The 16351-nt window shown below is 46.2% G+C and overlaps 1 protein-coding gene across 9 annotated transcripts in view; it reads left to right on the top strand.

Annotated features, from left to right (window-relative positions):
* Positions 1-16351, top strand: part of Rimbp2 (RIMS binding protein 2) — a 192534-nt gene that overhangs the window by 39419 nt on the left and 136764 nt on the right. Inside the window, exon 2 of one of the 9 annotated variants that reach the window (XM_029478009.1) lies at positions 13928-14040. The exons of the other annotated variants lie outside the window; for them this stretch is intronic. The gene's annotated coding sequence lies outside the window, so the exon portion shown is untranslated. The remainder of the gene's footprint in view (positions 1-13927; positions 14041-16351) is intronic. 9 annotated transcript variants of the gene reach the window in all.

Raw genomic sequence — 16351 nt, 5'->3', positions numbered from 1 at the left:
AAAAGGGTGGTTATATTTATTAGACAAAGGTGAAAATTTAAATCAATATATTTTCTCTGGAATGTACACTAATTCTCAAACAGTCTGAAACACGGAAGTGGTAGNCCTTCAAAATGATGTTAAATTTACTAGTTATTTGGTAAAATTTCTGTCCTAGGAGTTGGTGAAGTATTTTATTTGTGTCTATTGGATTATATTATGAAAACTCTTATTTTCTTTTAAAGGCAAAATGTAATATTCTTAGTCTACACAGGGAAAGGTACATTAATGCATCCGATTAACTCCTTATTCCAAATAGAAGAGCAATGTTTGCTTTGGAGATAATAAAATAAGGGAGAAAGTGTGCATCAGTCACACAATGACAGAGCCTGGCTGCCCACAGGTATCTGAATGCCCTTCCTCTCCTGTACTATAACTCCAGAATTTCAGCCGGTTCCCGCAGACAAAACATACGTTTTCCTCATCACCGCTCTCTAAATACTACAAGAACTGTTCACATCACATTAGCTATGGCAGGTAATTAGGAGATGATTCAAAGAATATAGTAGATATGCTAAAGTTATAAGAAATTAATAAACCTTTTGTATAACAAAAAAAATTTGTGTATATTTGTGTTTTTCCTGTGTGTGTGTGTGTATGTGTGTGTGTGTACACACTGCATGTATGTAATACCTGGCACTGGGGGAGAAAAGGAGGCATCATATGCCTCTGGGCCTGGAGCTGCAGGTGATTGTGAGCTGTCACGTAATGCTGGGAACTGAACCCAGATCTTCTGACAGAGCATCAAGTGTTTTTAACCACTGAGCCACCTCAACAGTCTCCTGGCATCGGGCTTTTTCCTGTGGGTTCTGGGGGTTCAAAAATCAGATCCTGATGCTTATGTGGCAAACCCTTTACTGACTGAGCCATCTCCCAAGCCCTATTTAAAAAACTATATATATATATATATATATATATATATATATATATATGTGTGTGTGTGTGTGTGTGTAAATGTATATTTATATATATTTTTATATATATGTATATGATGTCAACAGTTTTTACTTGATCAGTCTTTTTCTTTGAGAGAAAAAGACTTTTGAAAACATTTGAGTCACCCATATGCCTATCCAGCCAAGATGCTGACCCTAATGTTGGTGCTTGTAGCTGGGGTCTCACTTTGCTGGGCTTTTATAGAGAATGATGCTGCGTGTGTTTTGGGATCTGTTAGAAGAGTTTTGTTTAAATCTTCATGCTTATTACTATTCTGTGTTGAGATGATCCATTCTGTGCATAGTTTGAAAGGGTGACTTAATCACAAGGGTGACTTAATCACACCCGGTATGTTCCTTCAAACAAATTAATGTGAATGGAATTTTGAATTTTGGTCTGAAGGCATTTGGTGAGCATCTAAAGGCCTCTCTCAGGGTGGGTGTCCCTTTCTTTCTATCACCAAGCCCAAAAGGCTTTTCCTCCCCCTGACAGCCTTGGGAACATTTTTTTCATATCTGTCGTTTATTATAGAATATTCAGATACAAAGAAATAAAGACATTGGGCTGAAGAGATGGTTCAGTGGTTAAGAGCATTTCCTGTTCTCTCGGAGGACCCAGGTTTCCTTCTCAGCACCCATGTGTGCACTTTCAGGGCATCTAGTGCCCTCTTCTGTCCTCCTCAGGCACCAGACATTCATGCAGAGTGCATATATGTACACACACACACAAACACACACACACACACACAGAGGCAAAATACCCATAGGATAGAAATAAATAGCATATCTGCCCCATGACAATCACTGCTTATTTGTAGGGGGTACCCTGTAGCTTTCCTATACAATGGTGTGTGTGTGTGTCCGTGTGTGTGCACATGCATATGCACGTGTCCTGTGTGTTCCATGGGAACTTATAGGCTCCCAGGCTGTAGAAGAGTAGGTTGGGGACCAACCAAAGCTGCTCCTCAAAACATCCATCCCCCCTGCCTCAGGGTGCCCTCACCCCTGCCCCTGCTGACTACAGAGTCTATGCTCTGGGCTCAGAGCCTGGCTTTGTGACAATGAAGGCTCTTACAGCCTTTAGCTTTGCATGGTATATGGTACAGAAGGCTATCCTAGTTCACACAGGGGTCTCTAATGATCCAGTGTGGAACTACTCCATTGTCTCGGAGCTCATTTCCATCACACGACTGAGACATTTGTGACTCCCAGATTAGTGCCAGGCAAACATGGAAGGGCTCACTCTCTTAATTCTAGTTAGGAGGACACAGCTATGCCAAATTCTAAAATCCACACTGACTCTGCTTGGACCCCAGGCGAGCTTTTTTATGGTGAATAGAAGTTCGAGTCCAGCCAGTACTGAGAACAGAGACGTGAGGCTCTGGGTGCAGGAAGGCTGGACACAGAGCACACGGGATGAAGGGCTTTCAGTCCTGATGGCCCAGGCTGCACTTCCCCCGAGTTCACCATTGGCCTCAGGTTTCTTCACGTCCTTGTTCTCTGTGCTGACTCTCCAGAGCAATCATGACAAGACCTTGGTCTTGAACTCTACACAACGCCCCCACCCCTGTACATCATACTTAGCTGCTAAGTTGACACACAGGCACAGTAACTCAAGCCAATTAATTTGGACTTGCTCTTCAGACCCCTTGAGATATTGAGGGTTTTAACCTCCCTCATCCACAGGGACGTGTTGTAATATTAGTTTTCTTAAGTGGCTAATGAATCAGGGCTATGCAGAGTCAGGATCTGTGTGCAGTTAGATTTTGAGACAGCCTGCAATCTGGGTTACACAAATGCACAAACATGCACAGGCACTGATACACACGTGCACACACAGCTGACATACATGTGCACATACTGACACATGCACAGGTACCCACACACTAACACACATACTGACACACATACACAGGCACATAGACTGGCATACATATACTCACACACATGCACATACACATACTACTGACACATGCATAGACACACATACTGACACACAAACATGCACACACACATTGGCACACACTGTCACACATGCACACACACATACTGACACACAGGCATGCACACATTGACACACACATACTGACACACACACCGACACATGCACATGTGCCCATGAACACACACATCTGCTCTATCTGCTCTAATACATTAAAAAAAGAAGCCAGGAGCCAGGCATGGTGGCACACACCTTTAATCCCAGCACTCGGGAGGCAGAGGCAGGTGGATTTCTGAGTTCAAGCTGTCAGTCATTAAGATCACAGCTCAGGAAGTAGGTGTGTCTCATTCACTTCCCCCATCTTCCAGTCTGGCTTCAGACCCTTGTGCCCTTCAAGAAATTGGCTTGTTTCTCCATTTTCTTTCCTTATCCCAGGCCAGTCCTTTCTGCCTGTGAGTGGCTGTAGGAGGGTGACTGTCTGGGCTCCTGCCTCAAGGCCTATGAAACCTGCTGCATCCCATGCATTCATTTATATTCATTCTCTCTCTCTCTCTCTCTCTCTCTCTCTCTCTCTCTCTCTCTCTCTCTCCCTCCCTCCCTCCTTCCCTCCCTCCTTCTTTCCCTCCCTTCCCTCTCTCCCTTTCTATCTATCCCTCCTTCCTTCTCTCTCTCCCTCCCCTTCTTTCTTCCTCCCTCCTTCCCTCCTCCTCTGCCTCCCCTCCTAGTCCTGAGATCTTCTATGGAAGTGCAGAGGCTCTTAGACCATGAGGGAGAATGCAGACGGCTATAGAGATCAGAAGCACTCTAAAAGAGGAGGTGATGGCTGGACACAGGCTCTCAGCATCTGCTTCTCGAATATGTGACCCTTCACCCCTGTGTGTTTGTCAGGCTTATCTTACCAGCTTAATGACTACCAAAGAGTGTGACTCTTAGCTGTTGGGTCTTAAGAGGTGTCAGTTCTAGGTCCCAGGTCCCACAGCAAACACAAAGTCCCTGAGTAGACCCTGCTGTATGATCCTATTTGAAGTCTGTTTTTTCCTATTTCTGAGACTCAACTTCCAGCATTCTGTTTGTAGGGCCATACTACCTCTGGGGTCTCAAGACTCCAAACTAGTACCACAGAGGCCCATTCTTGTACACAAAATACCACTGGCTCTGAGGTTAAGGCAGGGCCTTCTGCTGTAGGTGACAGAGACCAGGACCCAAATCAGTATTTAACAATAGGAGCAGTGCTAGGGGTTTTGCCCAAGCATGCTGTGGGTGGCACCTGGTTGATATCTGTCCTGTCTGTCACAGGAACTTTGTCTCTGACCCTTGAGGCCTGTCCTTGAGTTGAGGGTCAGGTGAGGTCAAGGGCCTTGTTTCTAAGACTTTTCTTTGGAATGGCACCCAGCAGGACAGTATTGAGGAGCATCTGACTTTCTATCATTCTCAGATTATGATGTCATGTCTCAGAATGGCTCCGAAGCAGCACTGACCCAAACTGACAAGGGACATATATGGTGGGTTACAATGATTCCCATGTTGTCCTTCACTCTGGGTACCAAGAGTCCCATGTTGACTTTACTTAATCCTATTGTGAGTGTACCTGCCCAATTGTCACTTTATAACATTCCTGGTATTGACTTTTCTTTAATATTAACAAAGACAGGGGCTAGGAAGATGGCTCAGTGGGTAAAGTGCTTTCTATGTGAGTGTGAGGATCCAAGTTCAAATCCCTAGCACATATATAAGTGCCAGGCAGGTATGGCAGCCAAGTGCAGGAGAGGCAGAGACAGGGCGACCCCAGAGAATGGTGGCTGGTCAATCTAGCTCAAATAGTGAGCTCTGAGGTCACTGAATGTTCCACCTTCAATATAGAAGGCAAAGAACAGTGAAGACGAGTCCCTACATCAACTTCTGACCTCACTTATGTTCACATACTTGCGCCACACACATGCAAACACACACACACCTGCACATGTGCACACCTACACACATGCAAATACACTATACACACATATGTATGCACTTGTACAGAGGTACATATAACACATGAAAACATATATATTACACACACATACAAGCACACATATACATAACACACAGGTGCGCAGACACACCACACTATACACACACATCATATCACACACTTGAATATGTCATACATACCACCTCTCTCTCTCTCTCTCTCTCTCACACACACATACACACACACACACACACACACACACACACACTGTTGGAAACAGACAGCTAAGACCGTCATCCCTTTCTCTGTAGTTTATACCAGCCACCTACATCTTTATGGGGGGATAGGGGAAGACCATGGCTGTATATGTCCAGACTGGCCAACTTAAAATCTCAAAGCCTCTCCTGCTAAGCTATGCCTCAGTTTCTCCATCTGTAACATACACAGAGACAGTCTCAGTGCCTGCCTCATAGGTCTTTGAGGGTTCCATGCGACACTTTTGGTCAAGGTGCTTAGAGTGTCGGGCTTAGTGTTTAGTAATTGCTCACCATGCTGGCTGCTGTTATTGTCCCAGGGATGTTAATAATCAGCATTAGAAATGAAGATCCAAATTGCCAAATTATTTTATTTTAGAAAAAAATCAATACCCCACACGCTGAATTTCAGTTTGGAGAGAAGTAATTGGGCTTAGCCTGGCGACAGAGCCACGTGACTGTTAGAGGCTTTTAGGGGCAGTGAAATTAATGGTCATGTAAGATGATTAACCTGATGGGGGGGCTCCTGGGTGTGGAGGCATTTAATTAGACTCCAGGCATGGCTACTGGGTAGCCACACTTGGGCAGGCGTCATCCCAGGCATCCAGCTCTCTGCTCTGCAAGCTCTCTTCTCGGGTGACAGGGGCAGTTCTGTGGTGAGCCCTATCCACCATCTTCCATGTTGGCTTAAATACCATGGCAGACAGCTCCAGGCAGGTCCTGGTGCTGTGCACTGCCTGGAGCCTTAGGTGACCGTTGTTAGAGATTGGCTGTGGAGGGGAAGCACGCTGTTCAGAACCTAGCTCTGTTCTCTGTCTGAGAGGGAAACCTGCAGTGGAAGGTGGAAGATTCCTGACATACTGGGAGCTTGTAAGTGTCCTTTAAAAATTAGTTATACTGATTAATGTCTGTGATGGTTTGTATTTCTCAGCCCAGGGAGTGGCACTTTTAGAAGGTGTGTCCTTGTTGGAGTAGGTGTGGCCTTGCTGAAGTGGGTGTGTCACACTGGCTGTGGGCTTTAAGACCCTCATCACAGCTTCCTGGAGGCCAGTATTCTGCTAGCAGCCTTCAGATGAAGATGTAGTCCTCCTGCACCATGCCTGCCTGGATGCTGCCATGCTCCCGCCTTGGTGATAACGGACTGAACCTCTGAACCTGTAAGCCAGCCCCAGTTAAATGTTGTCCTTATAAGAGTTGCCTTGGTCATGGTTGTCTGTTCACAGAAGTGAAACCCTAACTAAGACAGTGTGTTTGTGTATGCACCTGTGATGTTTGTGTGCTGTAGTGTGCATGAGGGGGTCAGAGGACAATTTTTTTGTGAGGTTAGTTCTCTCCTTCTACTTTTATAGGGGTCCTGGGATTGAACTTGGGTCATGGGGCTGTGTGGCAAGCACTTGAGCCACCACGCCATCTTGGCAGCCCACAAGTGTCTTTAGAACTCTGGAATTACTTTATTGATTGATTGCCTCGGAGCAGTCTGACTCCTTTTCCTGGGGGAAGGTTTTATCTTGCTTTCAATTTTCACTTGTTAATGCTCTGTCATTCACGGCCAACTGGAAACACAAGACATAATGTCTTTAATTCAACAGTGCTTTCCGGCACTTCTGAGGAGCCGGATGCCTCCTGGGGATGGAGACAGCTTTGAACACAGTATCCCAGCTCTGGCCCTGGGCTGTGTGTGTGACATGGTGGCAGTGAATGAACCTCGCAGGCGTGGGGTGCCACGACTTGTTAAATGCAAAACAATAGCAGCAAAGGGGCAGGAGTGGGGTTATATTTTTGGACATTTAAAGAAATTAGACTTAGCTGGGTGATGCTGCAGGTAGATCTCCAAGTTTGAGGCCAGCCTGGTGTACAGAGTGAGTTCTGAGGATAGCCAGAGATAGAGAGGAAAAACCCTGCCTTGAAAAACAAACAGAAACCCAAACAAACAAAAATGACTGTATAAAATAGAGTTTTGGGTTTAAAGATAAATTGACATAGAATTTGGGGGTCCATTCCATACCTTTCATTTTCCTTACCATCTTCTGAATGAAGTTCATTTTGATACAAGTGAGACCCAATACTGGCACTTTGTATGTCCACAGATCCATAGGTTCCCAGAACTGTATACCCTGTGGGGTGGGGGACTCACAAAGGAAGGGAGAGACCGAGTAGGAAAAGCAGTGTCTCCTGGGCCCTGCTTATTGTGGAAACACAAGATTCCATAGTGGCTCTGTCAGTGTGACTCACCCTGACAGATATGCCCTGCGCTAGCAGCCCCCATTTACAGATTGAATTTCCTCTCTATTGATGGACACCAAGCCGCTCCCATGCCTGGGGCTGTTCATGAATAAGTAAACAGTCTTCCAGCCCGGTGCAGAGTTGAGCAGAGCAGCCAGGGTTGGAGCTGAGAGACCAGTGAGCCCAGGAGTGCTGGAGGGGAGACCTGGCCAGCCTGTGGGAGCCACTGGTTCCAGATCCTGTAAGTACCTGCTTTGTGGGATGGGACAAGCCAGTTAAGTGACTGAGCCTACACTCATCTGGGCAGACAGAAAGCCCAGCCTCCCTGTGGATTATGGCTGGCAGCAAGAAGTATTTCTGAACCCAGTAGGGGGACTTTCCAGCCTCCACGTGTAACTCACACTTTCAAATCCTCCGGGCTGTAATCATGGTTTAAATTTAGGTTGTGATCTGTGGACTTAGCTCTAGATCTGTCCCCAGGCTGATCTCAGCCAGGAGACATCTTTGACCTGGTGGGATGCACCCATGGAATAGATTGCAAGGAAGGTGTTCACCCTCCTGTGTCACGAAGGGTAATAAGGACATACAGGTAGACCACGGCAGACTGCATGCTACCAATCCTTGGACAACCATTTCTTTCAAGACTGCCTTTACCTTTGCTTTTTTAAACATCACATCTAGACTCGTTCACCTTTAAGACATCTTGGGCAGAAAGTCTGCTTCCTTTTCTATTTGGGACCAATTTGGGCCTTAAGTTTGAAGCCCAGCTGTTAAGACTGAGATTAACCCCATGAAGAGTTTAGAGGGCAAATAGAATCAGAAAATGCTTAGGAGACTCCAGCATTTCCCGTTTATATAGTCCAGTGTTAGTGTGACGCTGATGACAGGGCTCAAGAACAGAGGTAGTTAATTTTGTCAACGTGGGGGGCAAACACAAGAAAACAGACCCACCCTTGTGGTGGAAGGAACTCTCCGGCCCACAATGGTCCTGTTTACAGAGCTGAGCAGGTGGCTCGTGTTTGTGTATGTGGCTCAGCATTGGATGGCCGCAGTAAAAGGTCCATCAATTAATCATGGCTTCTGCTCCCATCTCCCTACGCAGCTCAGTTAATTAAAGCTCTGCACGAAGTGATAGCCTAGCTCCGTGCTCCATTCTGCCATGCACGTCCTCTCAGAGCTGTTATCCAGCCAGACCACTTTGGAATTAATAAGCCTAGCTCGCAGGAAGCCTCAGAGAGCAGTTTCCTATGCTTTCACAGTATGAGCAGGCTCTCCAGCCAGCCGTGTGGGACATAGACCTCGCACAGGAACCAGAATGATGACAGAGAGCCAGTTTGACTGATTCTATGCAGAGCCTCCCCACCCCCGCCCCCACCCCCAAGTTCATGAAATGTACCATGGACCTAGGAACCACTAATCTAGTAACAAATAGGCTTAGGGGTTGAGGCGATGTCTCGGTGCTTAAAGAACTTGCCAAGGAAACGAGAGGACCAGAGTTTGGACCCCAGAATGTACAAGGATGGTGGGTGGGTGTGGCAGTCTACCCATAATTCCAGCCTTAGAAGGCTGAAGCAGGAGATCGTGAGAGCAAGCAGGTGGCTAGCAAGACTGACAGAATCGGTGAGCCCTGGGATTGATTGACAGACACTGCCTCAGTGGATAAGGTAGAAGAGACATTGCCCTTGGGCTTCCACAGGTTCGTCTACACACACCCACATAAGTGTGCCCACACACTTGTTAAACATGCATGTTAAACACAGGCACATCATATACCTGAGAATGGAAAAGAAAAAAAAATCATTGGCGTGGGGAAAGTTCCTGTAACTTGTAGGTTAGAATGATTCTTCTGTCATTCTGTTTATTCTTAATGTTTTTCTTGAGAAAGCATGATGCCACACCCACCCACCCTGAGAACTACATGTGGCAGGGGGAGAGACTGGAGTGTTTGGTATTTTAATGAAGAAGTCAGATGACATCCTGACACATTTCTGCCAGGCAGAGAGTCACACTGGAGGCCTGCACTTTGATGCATATTCTTGTGTGTGTGTGTGTGCATTGTAGTATGTGCTCATGTGTGTTGTATGTGCATGTGTGGTATATGTGCTTGTGTGTTGTGCGTGCATTGTGGTGTGTGTGTATATGAGTTGTGAGTGCACTATAGTGTATGTATGCATTGTTGGATGTGTGTGGTGTGTGTGCTGTGTGTGTAGGAGCACCTGCATCTGTGGCATACATTTCAAGGCCAGACATTGCTGTTGGTTGTCTTTCTTGACTGAACTCCACCTTACATTTTGAGGAAGGTGTGAGGCCAAAATAGGAACAGTAAACCTTGCAGGTTTAGGGACTTAAACTCAGCTCGGTAGCTGGCTGGCTCTAGGGATCCCTAGATCCAGTGTGCTGGAATTACATGTATGTAAACATGTATGTGGGTTTTGGGGATCCAAACTCTGATTCTCACATTTTTTTTTTTGGTGAGCCATCACCCCAGCCTTGCACTTAAAATAGTGTATTATTATTATTATTATTATTATTAAGTGCTCATGTGCATATTTGTGGAAGCCAGAGGGTGACCATAGGTGGTCCTCAGAATTCATAAACCTCTCTGCTTGTCTCTGTCTCTCCAGTACAGGCATTACAAGTGTGCACTATGTCCCATATCCACCCTCCCCTCCACTTTTGAAATGTGAGTTCTGGGAAGCGAACCCTGGTCCCTTGAAAGAGCAACAAGTGCTCTTAACTGCAGAGTCATCTCTTGGGCCCTATACTGCTATTTTTTGACTAAATGTCATAAATAAAAAATAGCACTTTTTGTTATGTTAGATGAGTGGTTTGCTGGCAAGGACAGTTTTGCCTTTCAGGGGATAACCTGGAAGCGTGCGAGGGAGAGCTGGCAACATCTGGTTTTAGGGTTACTGCTCGGTCATCTACTCTGAGAGTTACCTACCTCAAACGTAGGCATGGTGAGGTCGGGAAGCCTCAGAGATGAGGAGTTAGCCTTTTGCCCCATATCCTACACACATGCCTGAGTGGCTATCTTGCTCAAGGCAACAGTTAGCATCGTAGCAGTTGTCATGTGACATGTTACCTATAGACCCAGCCAGGCAGGCATTGCAGTTCATTGTACAGTTCAGGCACATGGTGGTGGTGCACACCTTTAAATCCAGCACTCCGGGGGTGGGGGTAGAGGCAGGTGAATCTCTGAGTTCAAGGCCAGCCTGGTCTATAGAATGAGTTCCATGACAGCCAGGGCTACTCAGAGAAACCCTGTCTCATAGCCCATGCCTCCTAAATAATTTTTCCTGGAGTTATATATCACTTCTCATTATAATTGTCTTCCATTCACATATTAATACTTATTGCTTACACTATGCCCGGTGGTGCCCACTCCCCTCCTTAAAACTTCCCTTAGATCCTCTAGCTTTTCCTTGAGACCACATACAATTAGGGCAGAATCACATAGAGATTAGGCAGAGTGGCTGGATATTCAGGTGAGGGTCCCAGGACCCTCCCTTCTGTTAGGGGACATCAAAAGTCAACAAGCCTAGCTGGAATGATCTTTTGTGAGCATACCACACACACACACACACACACACACACACACACACACACACACACACACACACTTCTGCTTCGGATAGCTTGTGGAGGTCAGAGGACAGCTTTCAGGAGTTGGTTCTCTCCTTCCACTATGTGGGTCCCAGGGACGGCGTTCATCTCTCCCCGCATTGGGTCACATCACTGAAGTTTGAGTTTTAAGCTTTCCTGTTGGTTTGGGTTATTTTTATGGGAGGTTTGGTTTGAATGCAGAGTCAATCTGAGGGGCGCTGCTTGATCCTGGAGAGAAGTCTAAACAGCTTAGCAGATGTCAGACATGGACTCAGTCTAGATGGCTGGCCTGGATCGGCAGGAGCTTCTGGGACTACGGTAGTGAGACCTTTTACTCTGGATTAGTCTTTAATGAAGTTGGTATTTTCAGTCTCGAGTCTTGTATGCGGTGAAGTTCATGTGGGGATACAGGAGACCTTCAGAGATGGGAGGAACGCCCACAGGCAGATCTGTTTCTTTGTTTCTAATAAGGTGACCTCTTGGCCTCTGACTGTTCTTCTCTCTGCATCCGGAGCACTCTCATTAAATATGGCCAGAAAGCAAGCCTCGCTCTCCTGTCTAGACGGCCTTCCCGCACATCCTTTTGCACGTCCTCCTAATCTTATTAGATTCTAGCTCGAGTTGAGATGGTACGTGAATGTTCCACCTTTCCCACCAATCCCCGAGTCCTGAAAGGACAAGCTCTCATTTACCACTGGTCTCAAGGACTGCCAGGCAGGGCAGAGGTGCGTGGTAGATGCTTGCTTAATTGAAATGAATTGAATTTCCGCCATGCAGGCTGGGTTTTCAATTCTGAAGCCTTCAGATGAAGCCTGCCTGTCTTTGTTCTTCAGTCACTTACCCTGCTATAATTCCTGCCTGTGTCACTTGTGAGCCTTGTGATAAAAACCCAGGGCCATTCAAGTTGTCACCTTATTCCCTTGACTCTAGAGAACTGGAAAAAAAAATCTTGTTTTTGCACAATAAAAGGGAAAAGAAGCAATGGCTCATACTTTGCCTCAGTCAGAGGATCTGGGGGACAACTCTCACCTCAAAGAGGACAAGGGATAGTTTATTCTCGAGCCACATAGGAGAGCCTGCAGCCTGGGAACAAAGACTTGGGTTACCCTAAAGTACCTGGTGCATGCTAAGTGTTTCGTGAAGTTTTTATAGTAACAAAGTCAGAAAGCGAGTCACTTTTCACATTCATTGTTGGAAGCATGCAAGGCTTACATCAAAGCCTCGAAACCTCTGCCGTAGGACTCAGGTGACACTCTCTGATGTCCTTCTTAGCCTTTTGATTGGTAGAAGAAAAGGATTTCTTGATGATTGCTATGCTATGGGTAGGTAATAGGTGCCTATGTATAAGGGGACTAAAGATGTCCCTAGGTAAGTTATGACTGGACTCTGGACCTGTAACAGCCCAGCTTCTCCTGAGCTATGAAGGTTCTAATCCGGAGGTCAGTGCAAGGTGGCCTTTTGGTCACAGACAATACTCGGGGATTTATTTCTGTTCTTTGGTACCTGATGGTACCAAGTGTTCGTTCCCTCCTGTGTGTTCATTTAGCCTTTGATTTTTATGCATTAATTTGGCCTATGGAGATACTTTCTGGATGATGAAGTCATCAGCCGTGCCTTGATAATAAGGGCAAGGGGTGGAGCTCCCACGTGGACTTGTATACCCAGCTGTCTTCAGCTCAGTCTAGGTAATGAGCCCAGGGCTGGCTAGTTTTTAATCAGCTTGACATAACATAGAGTCAAGGAGGAGGAGGAAGTCCCAACTGAAGAATATCAGATTGGATTGTGGGCATGTCTACCAGAGACGATTTTGATTGATGATTGATGTGTGTGTGGGCCCACTGTGGGCAGTACCATCCCTAGGCAGAGTCAGTCGGAACTATGCTGTACAGGAAAGCTAGCTGAGTCTGAAGTTGTGATCAAGCCAGTAAGCAGAGTTCCCCTGTGGCTTCTCCTTCAGTTCTTGCTTGAGATCCTGCCGTGATTTCTCCCAATATTGCTGTCTTAGTTACTCCTTTATTTTTGTGATAAGACAGTATAGCTAAGGTAGATAATAGGAGAAAATGGTTATCTGAGGCTTACTGTTTCAGAGGGTTAGAGTCTATGGCAGTTATGGTAAGGAACATGGCATCAGGCAGGCAGGCATGGTGCTGGAGCAGTAGCTGAGAGCTTACAGCTGATCCATGTAGGGCAGAGAGGCAGGGAAGAGCTAACTGGGAATGGTATGGACTTCAGAAACTTCAAAGCCCATCTCACTTGACACACCTCTTCTAACAAGGCCACACCTCCTAATCCTTCCCAAATAGTTCTACCAATTGAGGACCAAGCATTCAAACATATGAGTCTTTAGGGGCCATTCTCAGTTGGACTGAGACTCGAAAGTGTGAGTTAGACAACTCCTTTCCAAAGTTGCCCTTGGTCATTTTTTTTTTTTAAGTCACAGTTAAGGAAAAGCAAACTAGAGGAAGCCCTAAATACCTTGATCTTGCAGAGCCTAGGACTTGGAGAACTAATGGACAGTCAAGGGGCTTGGGGGTGGTGGCTAAGGATGTGGCTCAGTTGGAAAACTGTGTAGCATGCAGGAGACCCTGGGTTCAGTCACTGGACACCATATATATGCTGGGCTGGGAGGCACACACCTGTCATCCTAGTTCTTGGGAAGTGGAGGCAAGGAGACCAAAAGATCAAGGGCATCCTTGGATGCAGAGTGAGTTCAAACCAGCCTGATCTCTATGAGACCCTCTGGGAAAGTTCTATGTCAGGACTATATTATTTCTCATAGTTGCTGACCAGCAAGTTTGGATGATGATACAGAAAGTTCCAGGCTGGGAAGGCTGTGAGTTAGGCTACACTTTGAGCTGGTCTTGATGGAGTAGTGTCACCCCTGACTCCTTTGCCCCTCGGGTATGGAGGAAGGAGCAAGGAACATGGAGCCACTTCTGCCTGCAGAAGCTCACGTGTGCTCTTTCCTGCTCTTTAGAAATGACCCGCCATACCTGAAGACCACAGGTGCTAAAGACGATTTGATTAGACCCAACACTAGGAAGACTTCCACCGTGTCCAGAGACAAGGACACAGCTGTAGAGATTGGTGGTAAGTGGCCCTCTGGCCCTTTGGAAGCTCTGTTCTTCTTCCTTGTGCCATATAAGGGCTGTGCCTGGTCTTCACAGTTCAGCAGTTTAGTCAAGACAGGGTTATTGAGTGTCAGTTATATGTCTTTGGTTTGGGAGGGTGGCGTGAGCACACACTGAAGGTGGCCCATGCTCTTGAGAGGTGTCTGTGCAAAGGTCCTGAAGTCAGATACATGGGGGAAAGTCTGTTAGGAGCACTGACCAGAGAGAGGTAGAGAGACCAGTTTTCTAGGACTTCAAACTCTAGGTTAGAATGGTGATTGTAAATCACATTTTGCATTTCTTTACATCACCCTGTACTCTTGAGTGTTGTTACAAGTCAATGTGGCGCAAGGAGCATTCAGACCAGCATGACCTTGGTGCGTTGGGGGATGGTGTTCCTCCTAATGAGAAGACATAGGAAATGGATCTTCTGGTCCTCCCTGAAGTCAGTCCCGATTGCCTTACTCTGGAGTCACTGAAGCATGCAGAGTAGTTCAGAAGAAAAGCGATGTTGTTTGGATGGCCTTTGGTTTGAGGCTTCCCAGGCAGAGAGAGGTGTGGCCTGAATGCAGGGAAGTTCACACTGTGCCCAAGAAACAGAGTGAAGAGGTAAAGTGGTAGTTGTGTCCACTGCCTCAGGCTTTCAACCTGCAACTGCCTGCCAGGTAGTGGCTGCCATAGTGGTTGCATTTGTATTTGGGATACGAAGCAGAAAGCATGGCACAGAACTTGCCTAGGCAGGGCATGGGGTGAGGCTCTGGCAGAATCAAATCGTGGGGCGGTGAGCCTCGGACTCCAAAGCAACAGGATGTCGGGAGAGGTGATGATATTCCATGGTGGACACAGTTTAGATGGTCACCTTCCTGGGATGGTGATGGCGGTGGTGATGGTGGCAATATGAGGATGATGGTGATGGTGTGCATGATTATGATGCTGTTAATGGTGGAGATATCCATAGTGATATCAGTAATGATGACATTGGTGATATTGGTGGTGATAGCAATGATGGTGATGATATTAATGGTGATATTGATGGTGATGCTGCTGATGACGGTGATGATATTGATGGACATGCTGCTGCTGCTAATGATATTAATGTGATGATGGTGATAATCCTGATGGTGGTATCAGTGATGATATTGATGATGATGTGATATTAATAGTGATGATAGCAATGAGATTGATGGTGATGCTAATGTTATAGAGGAAAGGACCCAGACAGTATGTGTTCCATACGCTTGGATTCACATCCAATCCTCTGACTTCTCTTGCCCTGCAGGGAGTAAGAAGGGGTCCATATATACCTCGCTCAGCTATTTTAGATATAGGATATGTGCTTGGTAATCATTCGGCTTCCAGTATGAGACAGCCACAAATCCTCACTGAAAGTAAAGGTGACATCTTCAAAAGAGGGAGCTGCCTAGAAAATACCACGAAATTTCACTTTTTATCATTATCTATACAGTGGCATCAAATGAACTGCATGGTAGATATCATTTAGAGTGAGCAGGGGTTTGTCCTAAAACACCAGAAAGAGTCATGAAGAATGCTTCGGAGGAGGGCCTGGCTTGGCTGAAGGAGGCGGCGTGTCATCATTTCTGCATGCTTTTTTCCCTAAGTGTGTCTGTTGTATAAACTTTTAATCCCAACCCGGGGTTTCTACTCCACCTTTGACCCTTTAGTTCCCAGATGAAACACACACACACACACACACACACACACACACACACACACAGTCTTTATATTTACAATAAGCCTTACACAGCACAAGAGCTGGGCAGATATCTGCCCTCTATGCTATTAGAATCAGTGTTCCTATTGATAACCTTGAGTGATTACTTACTATGCTCTGCCTGGGCTGCTCTGATCTCCATCTGGCCAGTCCTCAGGGCCACATTTTTATGGCTCACCTAACCCACGATGGCTTCTCCTCCTTCCTCCTGCACCTTCTTCTTCCCCTCGTGGTTCTCCTCCGACCCCAAGTCTGCGACTTGAACTGACTTGAACTGAGCACACGCCACTAAGAACTGCATCTAAATTTAGCTTTTCCCTTACTTTTAAGGGTACAGAACATTTGAATTACTTAACCATGGAGGGAAAGTAGGAAGATAGTCTCCAGAATTTCAAAACTATTGACCCAGAGACTCAGAGAGAGGATGTTCATTTGACTGAAGGGTCGGGTACCTCAGCCCTGAGGGACATCCTAGTCTGCCACCTTAAGCATGCCTTCATGATCATTAGGTGTTAAACTCTCTCAGGGGCAGAGGTTTTTTTTTTTTTTTTTTTTTTTT

The sequence above is a fragment of the Mus caroli genome, chromosome 5, assembly GCF_900094665.2.
Source record: "Mus caroli chromosome 5, CAROLI_EIJ_v1.1, whole genome shotgun sequence".
Taxonomy (NCBI): domain Eukaryota; kingdom Metazoa; phylum Chordata; class Mammalia; order Rodentia; family Muridae; genus Mus; species Mus caroli.
Note: the sequence above shows the minus strand (reverse complement) of the source record. Positions and strands in the feature narration are given on the sequence as shown.